Below are 10,021 nucleotides of genomic sequence, written 5' to 3' on the forward strand. Positions count from 1 at the left end.
GTAATGGTAAATTAAAAATGAGTGATGTCCAAGCACTGAAATCACATTGCAAAAAAAGATGAGCAGCTGCTACAGAAGTCGATGCAATGAGATTTCAAAATTCAGATTTGTTTTTGGGATTGTTCAATTTTCCAGTTTTCACAGAATTTATGTGCAATACTGTTAAATCAATCAAGATTTCTATTGATCTTTTAATTACTGTTACTTTCTCTTTGCCCAGGACAAATTCTATGACCATTTATAAATATCCATGACTTCGAGTTAAAATTTCAATTTTCCATGACTTTTCCAGGTCTGAAATTCGCCTATTTTTTTTCCCATGACTTTCCAGGATTTCCATGACCCGTATGAACTCTGTAAAACTAAAGTTAATTTTATGCATAAAAAACACGTGTTTTGAAGTTTTACTTACTTACCCTTTCATTAGAATGAAATTTCATACTATTTTTACAAAATCTGTAAAAGGTGCGTTCTTTTAAATTTTTTTTCAATCATTTGTTCTGAAGAAAAGGTTTTTTTCTTTTTTTATATTGACCTTATAAGCGGAGGGAGGGGGGAGGATTGTGATGCAGAGCCACCTTTTTCAGTGGAGTCTGGAGTATAGAATATCCCCAATTTTATGGGGCCAGTGGTTTCTCCCACGGAGAAAATTTTGAAAAAGAGATATAAAATTCTGCATTCTTAGGCCTTATGTGGAAGGGGGGGGGGGCTTAATCTCTGAGAGAGCCTTACCCCCTCACCCCCTTCTGTGAGTGAGCCAGTGTTGGATAGAAAATTATACCTTTTTGCTTCATCTTGTTACTATTTTGTGCTAATGTATCTTTCTTTTAAGCGTTACAATAAAAATTATAGTTGGTTTGCATGCAAGTAATTTTTTTAAGTAATAAAAACTTTTTTTTTTTTTTTTAAGAGGAATTTTTTTGTACCCCCCCCCCCCCCCCCCCCCCCCCCTTGTTCCTCCAAACCCAACGCGCAAAATGCTGAGACTTTTTACCCCTTCTTGCTGGTAGGGTAAGAAGTAATTTGCAACAGGTTTAAACTTTTTTTTTTTAGATGTTTGGGTTTGGTCATTTTTTGGCCTAATTTTACTGTGCTTCATATTTAAAGATGATAAGAAGAGAAGGTTTTCGGGACTCTCGCCCGGAAGTTTTTTAAAAAATACTTCGAAAATGCAGTTTTTAAACGTTTTTGGATCATAATTAATGTAAGGAAATATTTGGGAAATCTTCCCAGAAATTTTTCGAAATTATAAGTCCTAAAAAGGCATATGAAACACACCTGTCTGTGACTCCTGTAAAAATTACTCTTGACGTTCCAGACGGAACTGGTACCTGGGGATATTTTTTCCACTTCGTTTTGTTTTAACACAATAATTAAATTTACAATTTATAAAAGTAAGCAAATAGTAATAAAAGATGAAAAACAAAACAGTGTTCATAGCCTTAGTCTATTTTATGTTTTATATTATTATTTCATTAATTATTTTATATTTATTTTCTTACTTATTTATTCTTCAGATTTTTTTTTTTTTTTTTTGACTAAGTTCTCTGACCTAGAAAAAAATTCCACTTAACCCAAATATATGCAAAACTAATCACTATGATGAACCATGACATGATCAATGGAAAAAAGTATAAAAACCATATGGATATTTCAGTTTTTGGGGGGTAACCCACTTACCCCAGTGTCCCACTTCCCCCAATCAACCTACTTTCGAATTTACTTCGTAAATTTTGTTTCAGTATATGTAACCTATGATTTACATATTTATAACTGTAATCATTGTTATGTATTTACATTTAAGAGCAATAGTTTAAATCCAGTATGAACAATTTACGTCCAACACCGAAAATTTACGTCCGACACCAAGCTAAAAATATTTTTTAAAATAGTTTTATTCTTTATAATATCATTTGAAAACTGTGATATATGCTTCAATCATAAGTGTACTTTAGAAGTATGCTGTTTTAAAAATTAAAATGTAAGCCAATTCACAGACTTTTGTGAACCATCAATTTTACTATTTGTGTGTTTACGTCCGAAACCAACTCTTTAAAAAATTTGAATTTATACTTTAGGGATCTATTTTGAAAAACTAACACGATTTTTTATTCAGTGAGAAGTGGGCAGTTCTCAAAAGGTGGGAGCAAACACAGACCTCAACTTTGAAGCGTCAACACCAAATAACTTTCATTTTAATAACCTCAAAAATTTTTGAGTTAAATTATAATACTGTATAGGGACAAGAATTTACATAAATTATGGAAAAAATGCTCTTTAAATGCCCTTTAAAAAATATTTTCTTTGCTAAAAGGCGCAATTTTGGACATACCAAAACGTTAACTGAGCAAATGTACCATTAAAGAAAATTTTTTAAAAATTATTTCCATACGTTTCAAAAAAAATTTAAAGGTATGAATCTTACACTGAATAATTTTTTGTTAATATTTTACACAAATAACAAAAGTAAAGACAGATTATTCACTTTGTAAACGATTTTAGAAAATAGTAAGTTTGAAATTTGGTGCATGTCCAAAATTTACGATCTTTACAATGCTATTTTTTGAGAACTAAGTATATGATGTTTTCATTTTAAAGGTATTTATCGAGTCTCGGAATCAATTTTTAATTGTTTAAAAGTGTTTTCATAAGCTTTTATGCAGTATCTTAGAAGAAAAATATTTTTTTAAACGTACATGTGAGATGTCCAAATGGCGTTACGATCTTGACGCCGATAATTCTGTCCATTTATTCATAATTTTTGATGATCTACTGTCTTCTAACCTCAATAAAAAACGTTATTATAATGTTATCTTCTTTAATCCATTGGTATTCTGCATAATTAATATGTTACACATTGAACAATACATAAATTACAGTAGAAACATGGCTGCTTATGATCGAACCGAAAGCCATTTTGCGCTAAAATCGCCAAGCAAACCTCCGGTAGCGACAACACAGTATATGATAAGCTAAAGGTTACCAGAGGGGAATTCCTATTTGACAAATGTAGTTTATCGTCAGCTGTACCAGTTTTGGCGACTTTATCACCTGCGCTAGCAATTTTTTTTTTTTTTTTTCCGCTTTTATTATTTTAGAATTCTTTTTCTCTTCTTTCTTTTGGAAACATAATTTAACGATCTCCAAATAGAAATACGAATTTCTTTCTTCAATAATTTTTTTAGACATCATTTTAATTCTTATGACATTAGAAAAAATATTCATTATTAAAACTGATGTCACTTTTTACAATTGTATTATTTTTAATTTGAAGCTTTTTTTTAACTTTGCATCAATTTCTTCAAAATCATTCCAAAACTTTATTAAATGTAAGGAGCAGCATGTATAGCCATTCAAGTATTTCATTAATATCCTCTTTATTATTAAATTGCAAAATTTAAAAAGTAGTAAATAAAATTTTCATTGGAAAAGTTAAAAATCAGATTAACAATTGTCAAAAATGATGAAACTTACGTTATGATGATGTCCAAAATCCGTTACCTACAGGAAAACAATGTCCAAAATCTGTTACCTACAGATTGCTGATTTAATTTGCTAATTAACAATTTTTACAAATACCTGCTGTCTTTTCATGTTCATATATTGTGTTCTAGGTATGCATACTATAGAATAAAATCAAAATTGATGTCAAATTCGAAAATTTTTGAAATTGCTCAAAGTTAACTTTTTTGTTCCAACCTTTTGAGAACTGCCCAAGTATTAAGTATCTTGTAAATAAATTTGATCATTTTGGAACAGTTTATATTTGGTAAATGGAATTAAAACTGAGAACTTTTTCTTCATTTTTTACGTCTGACAATATGGAATTGCCCATATTACGTTTCATGTTTAGAAAATTTTCAACAAACAGATGTGCAAAATAAAGTTTAAAAACTACTCATGATTAACAGAGTTGTGGGACGAATCTTTGAAAAATACAATATACACAAACCTGCATCACAATCACAGTACATAGTACGAACATCCTTCCGAACTCTTTTAAAATTATCAGTTCTTTTGCTTGCACAAACGATACAGTTCAAGTGCTTGAATGATATTCTAAACGAGAAGACATAGGGTAACAATCCCAGTAATTGGCACTTTAAGAGTTTGTCCTTAAACTTACCCAGTTGCGTGGCTAGGGAGGGGTAGATGGGGCGGTCCACCCGCTTTTCGGAGGCGTTAATTTCACTTTTGATGCGAAAAAATTTAACGTGTTTTTTCAACAAGTAAATACAAAACATGTGTTGTTCTTGTAGACATCTCATTATATTTTTTTCTCTCTTCCTTCCTCTGCAGTTACAGATTGAGGACAGCGTCACATTTTTCGGGAAGAGCAACCAAACCTTCCTATCCTTTAACGCCACTAAATAGCCCAAAAGTGCAGTTTTAGGCCTTAAGCATTGAAACATTTCCAAGGGATAACGCCCACCCTATCCCTTCACATCTCATCCTTTAGCCAATATTGATTTTTTTAAAATTTCAATACCATTAAATTCCTAAAAGAGCATCAACCCCTGACCCTTCTTGTAAGTGATTAAAGATAGTTTAATATGTGTTAAGGACATCAACTTCGAACTTTAAAATCCCTATCGCATCCAGTGTCTCCAAAAATAGCTTAAAATTGGGTTTTTGAAACAGAATTTCAGAAAAATTCTAAAGTAGGGATCCCAAATGTGCACGAAATCACTTAACGTCATCACAGTTTTCTCCAAATTTCGTTTTTAGAAATTTCTGAGGGAAGATCGCAAAGCCTTCTTTTCTCAGTGATGAAGAGTTTAAAATGAGTCAACAGTTTCGAAAACGATGTCAAGTGTGAAAGTGAAACCACCCTCCGGACTTTCTCTCTTGACATCGTCCGTCAAACAACGGCTAAAGTCGCGATTTTAGGACGTCATTTTCAAAAAGTTTCATAAGGAGACGGGAAAACCATTTGACTTTACAACATTTTTGGAAATAGTTGGAAAGGTATGCCGTCAAAGATAGCCTACAATTGCGTTTTTGAAACTTTGGCATCGTAAAATTTCTAGAGAGCTCCCGAACATTTCCTATTCTCTTTAACGTCATCAAAGATAGACGAAAATTGATTTCAAGTCTGAAAATATTTTGGGGAGAAAATCCAGTCTTTGTTGGAGTTAGGGGAGGCCCTTACATTGCTAGATACAGCCTACATTTACGTGTTTTTCTGTTTAGTTGACAGCCCTACTGAACCTTCCCCAATATCTTCACGTGTCCAAAGATAGCCTAAAATTGCTTTTTTAAGACTTCAATTTTGACAAACTTCCTTGAGAAGTTCCTACCCCCTAACGTCATGAAAGAATGCACAAAAGGGTCATCCCATGTCAAGTGATCCAAAATTAGGGAAATTTTTTCCCTCACCCTTTTGTATTTCTTTGAAATTTGGCTCATCGATTGTACCCTTTGAGGTAATCAAAAGTCCAAATTTTTAGATTTTTATCTCTATTATTTTTTTATTTATGACACTTTGATTTTTCGAAAAACCCGCCTTTTTTCATGGATGCTTGAACATAAAATGGACGATAACTCAGCACCAAATATAGATAGACAGATTTGGTAAAAAGCATTTTAAAGAACATTAGTTGCTGTTGAATAGGATATGCAACATGACTAATTTCAAAAAAAATTTAATTTTTAAAAAATGAAATTTAAATTTTTAATTTAAATTTCTCAAAAAAGGTATAATGATTTTTTTTTTTTAAAAATTCTCAAAAATTTTTGTGTATTTTATCTTCATTTGTGCAAAGTTTCAAGTTGGGATCTCAATGGGATCATATTTTTATAAATTTTTAACCGACGAAAAAACGGAGGAGGTTCTCAATTCGACACGTATATTTTTTTTTTTAATGTATGACCACGCATAACTTTTTACAGAACAGTCTGATTTTGATAATTCTTTTTTTATTGGAAAGGGTATACCCCGAAGGTGGTCCCATAAAAAGTTTGAAAAAAAATTCCTACCCTAAGGGTGGGAAAAGGGGGTTGATTTGTTGTTCCCTCACAGATTTTTAATGTATGACCACACATAACTTTTTACAAAATAGTCCGATTTTGATAATTCTTTTTTTATTGGAAAGGTTATACCCTGAAGTTGGTCTCATTTAAATTTGGAGAAAAAATTCCTACCCTAAGGGTGGGAAAAGGGGGAGATTTGTTGTTCACTCACAGATTTTTTTATATATGACCACACATAACTTTTTACAGAATAGTCCGATTTAGAATATTCTTTTTTTTATTGGAAAGGGTATATCCTGAAGTTGTTCCTATATAAATTTGAGGGAAAAAATCCTACCCTAAGGGTGGGGAAAGGGGGGCAATTAGTAGTTCACTCTAAGATTTTTTGATGCTGAATTGGGTATAACAAAAAAAAAAAAAAAAAAAAAACCTCACGATGAATGAGATGCAGACTTGTATGTCTCTCGTGTGTACTGTCTTGAGCAGGTAAATGACAGTATCTGCAGAAATGAGTTTTCGAGATATTTGAAGAATTGTGCGCTGGATTCAGAACTATCAACTGGGAAATGTTGGAATTATATTTTTTTTGGCGGAAACGAAATAAGTTAGTTTGTACAACAAAGCTAACGTACAAACAATGATGACAAAATGCAAAAAAAAAAAAAAGATAAAATTGCAGTTATGGCCCTTTACCTGCACACGGCAGTGTAGACCTCTCAATCTCTGGTACTTGTGATTAGGATTAGTTTTCAGAGCCAGTCGTCAAACATTTTTTATATTCAGGATTTGTATGAAAAAATAGGGCGAAGTTTAGTGATGGTGACTATTTTTAACCGACGAAAAACGGAGGAGGTTCTCAAGTCGACACGTATATATATATATATATATATATATATATATATATATATATATATATATATTTTTAATGTATGACCACACATTACTTTTTACAGAATAGTCCAATTTTGATTATTCTTTTTTTATTAGAAAGGGTATAGCCTGAAGTAATTCCCCTATAAATTTGAGGGAAAAATTCCTACCCTAAGGGGGGGAGAGGGGGTGATTAGTTGCCCACTCCAAGGTTTTTTGATTCTGAGTTGGGTATTACAAAAAAAAAAAAAAGCTCACAATGAATGAGCTTCAGACCTGTATGTCTCTCGTGTGTACTGCCGTGGGCAGGTAAGCGGCAGTATCTGCAGAAATGAGTTTTCGAGATATTTAAAGAAATGTGTGTTGGATTCAGTAGTACTAACAATAAGAAAATGTTGGAGTTATATATTTTTTTCAGCGGAAACCAAATAAGTTAATTTGTACAACAAAGCTAACGTACAATAGATGACAAAATGCAAAAAAAAAAAAGAAAAAAAGAAAAAAAAATGCAGTTACTGCCTTTGACCTGCCCACGGCAGTGTAGACCTCTCAATCTCTGGTATTTGTAATTAGGATTAGTTTTTTAACCGACGAAAAAAACGGAGGAGGTTCTCAAGTCGATCCGTATATATAAGATCTTTTCTTCATGTATGACCAGGCATTACTTTTCACAGGTTCGTCCGATTTTGATAGTTCTTTTTTCATTGGAAAGAATTTTCCCAGAAGTTGTTCCCATATAAATTTGGAAAAAAATTTCCTATCCTAAAGGATGGAAAACAATGGTGAGTTATTGTTCACTCACAAGTTTTTTACTTTTTTTCGTGTAAGACGACGCATAACTTTAACAGAATAGTCTGATTTCTATAGTTGTTTTTTTATTGGAAAGAGTATACCTAGAATTTGGTCCCATGGAAATTTGATTGTAGCTTCTCATTCTCGACAGTCTTTCCTCGCGCTGACCTAAACTCTCCTGTGAACGTGTTAATGTAATTCTCTTTCTGTTTGCTTCCAACCTTTTTTCTTTCTCATTAATAGATTCTTCTAAACATCTTTTCCTCATCCGAGCAGCATTTTTTGTAGGCCTACCCATGTTAGTATATAAAGCCTGCTTTTTTAAAATTATTTATGTAACACAACATATAATTGTTAAAATACGATTATATATATGTGTTAATAGCTAAAGTAAGGTAGGTAGCTATTTTAAAAGTAATCAAAAATATAAGCATACAGATTATAGCCAGATTAGTAGCTTATAGCCACAAAAAATTATAAAATAAAAACTTTTTAACAAAAAAATTGAACCGCCGAAAAAACTGAAAAGCAAAAAATAATAAACCATTTTAATTAAGCCTTAATAACTAAGTTCTTATACTGATGTAAGTATACCTAAGTATATATTTTTGTAATAATTTAGAGTTTTTAATTAACCTTAATAACTCAGTTCTTAAATTAATGTAAGTATACCTAAGTAGTTTTGAGTCGGTGCCAAACAATAAATAAACAAAGATCCCTAAATTGCCTACATTTAAAGAAATAACCAAATAAAATTAGCAATGTAATGTGAAATGTCCGGCGATAAACATAAATGTTTCAAAAAATGCTCCCTCCACACGCCATCATTAAATCATGAATACTAGTAGATCGTATACAACAAAAAGTACCTCTCGTTGGAGCTTTGAAACCTTTGGGGCCTCGCACGAGAGAGGCAAACAACCAGTGAGAAAAATCTTCAGGATCATGTATGCAATAAACGGCTACAGTTGTTATGCCATACTTACGCTGAATAATACTATGACCCACAAAACCATTTATTTGAGCTTTTAACAAGATGAGAAATCCTTCTTCAGTATGATGAACAATGATATAAACATTTTGACTGTTGTATATGAGGCAAAAGCTCAGTAGCAGCCAAATACTCGACACGTGCTTCTTCGAGACCACTCGACGACGTTCGGGTTTAACTTCGTGAACGCTCGGCATTTTCCGGCGAAGGGGCGTGTCGCCATACGCCACCGCTGCGCCTCACGCTTTACAAAAATAATTAATTTGCTTGTTTGGCACCGACTCAAAACTACTTAGGTATACTTACATTAATTTAAGAACTGAGTTATTAAGGTTAATTAAAAACTCTAAATTATTACAAAAATATATACTTAGGTATACTTACATCAGTATAAGAACTTAGTTATTAAGGCTTAATTAAAATGGTTTATTATTTTTTGCTTTTCAGTTTTTTCGGCGGTTCAATTTTTTTGTTAAAAAGTTTTTAAGTAAAATTTGACTTATGAAATAATGACATTTTTCAGATTCTAACTAGTTAAAAATGGGGTTCTCTCACTGGGGATGGTCTAGTAAGTAGTAATTGATCATAACTATGCTTGAAATGAGCTGACATGAATTTGTAAATTGGAAAGCACCCCCCCCCCCCCCCGCACCACCTTTATTTATTTTTTTTTCAAAACTATTTTCAAAATGTAAAAAATAAATGAATGAATAAAAAACCAAAATGAATAGTAAACTTATTAAAAATTGGTAAATGTTCTTCTTTAAAGTAAGAAAAAGACAAGCCACTACTTTTATTATTTTTTTCCAAAACTATTTTCAAAATTTAAAAAATAAATGAATAAAATAAAACAAAATGAATAGAAAAAATATTAAAAGCTGGTAAATGTTCTTCTTTAAAGCAAGACAAAGTACATTACCCCCCCCCCCCCCACACACACTCAGTCACACATACAATTAACACTATACTAGTATCACGCTTCACCTGATGCTTTTTTTTAGACCAAGTGTTTCTTTTTCAATCCGAACTTCACAAAGTGTACTTGATTATTTCACTATCTGATTAGGAAAGTTATGATTCATTTCGTCCCTTACCCCTGCACCAACTTTCAATTTTGGATGGAAGAAAGAAATAGTTTGCCCCAAGATCACAGCAAAATAGGAGTGTTTCCCCCCCGTTGTTTCATTCTTTTTACACTAAACTAAAACTAAATCTAAGTATCAGGTCATATGTCTGTCCACATAAAACTGTCTTTCTTCAACATTTGGAGTGCAGCTGTTTTTTCTTTTCTTTAATGCTAGTTTCCTTTTAATTTCACTTGTAAACAAGAGCAATGCAGCGAGATCTATTTATACATATATTAAAAGCAGTTATAGATCAAACAAATTTTGCTAA

Source organism: Uloborus diversus, chromosome 1 (assembly GCF_026930045.1).
Source record: "Uloborus diversus isolate 005 chromosome 1, Udiv.v.3.1, whole genome shotgun sequence".
NCBI lineage: Eukaryota > Metazoa > Arthropoda > Arachnida > Araneae > Uloboridae > Uloborus > Uloborus diversus.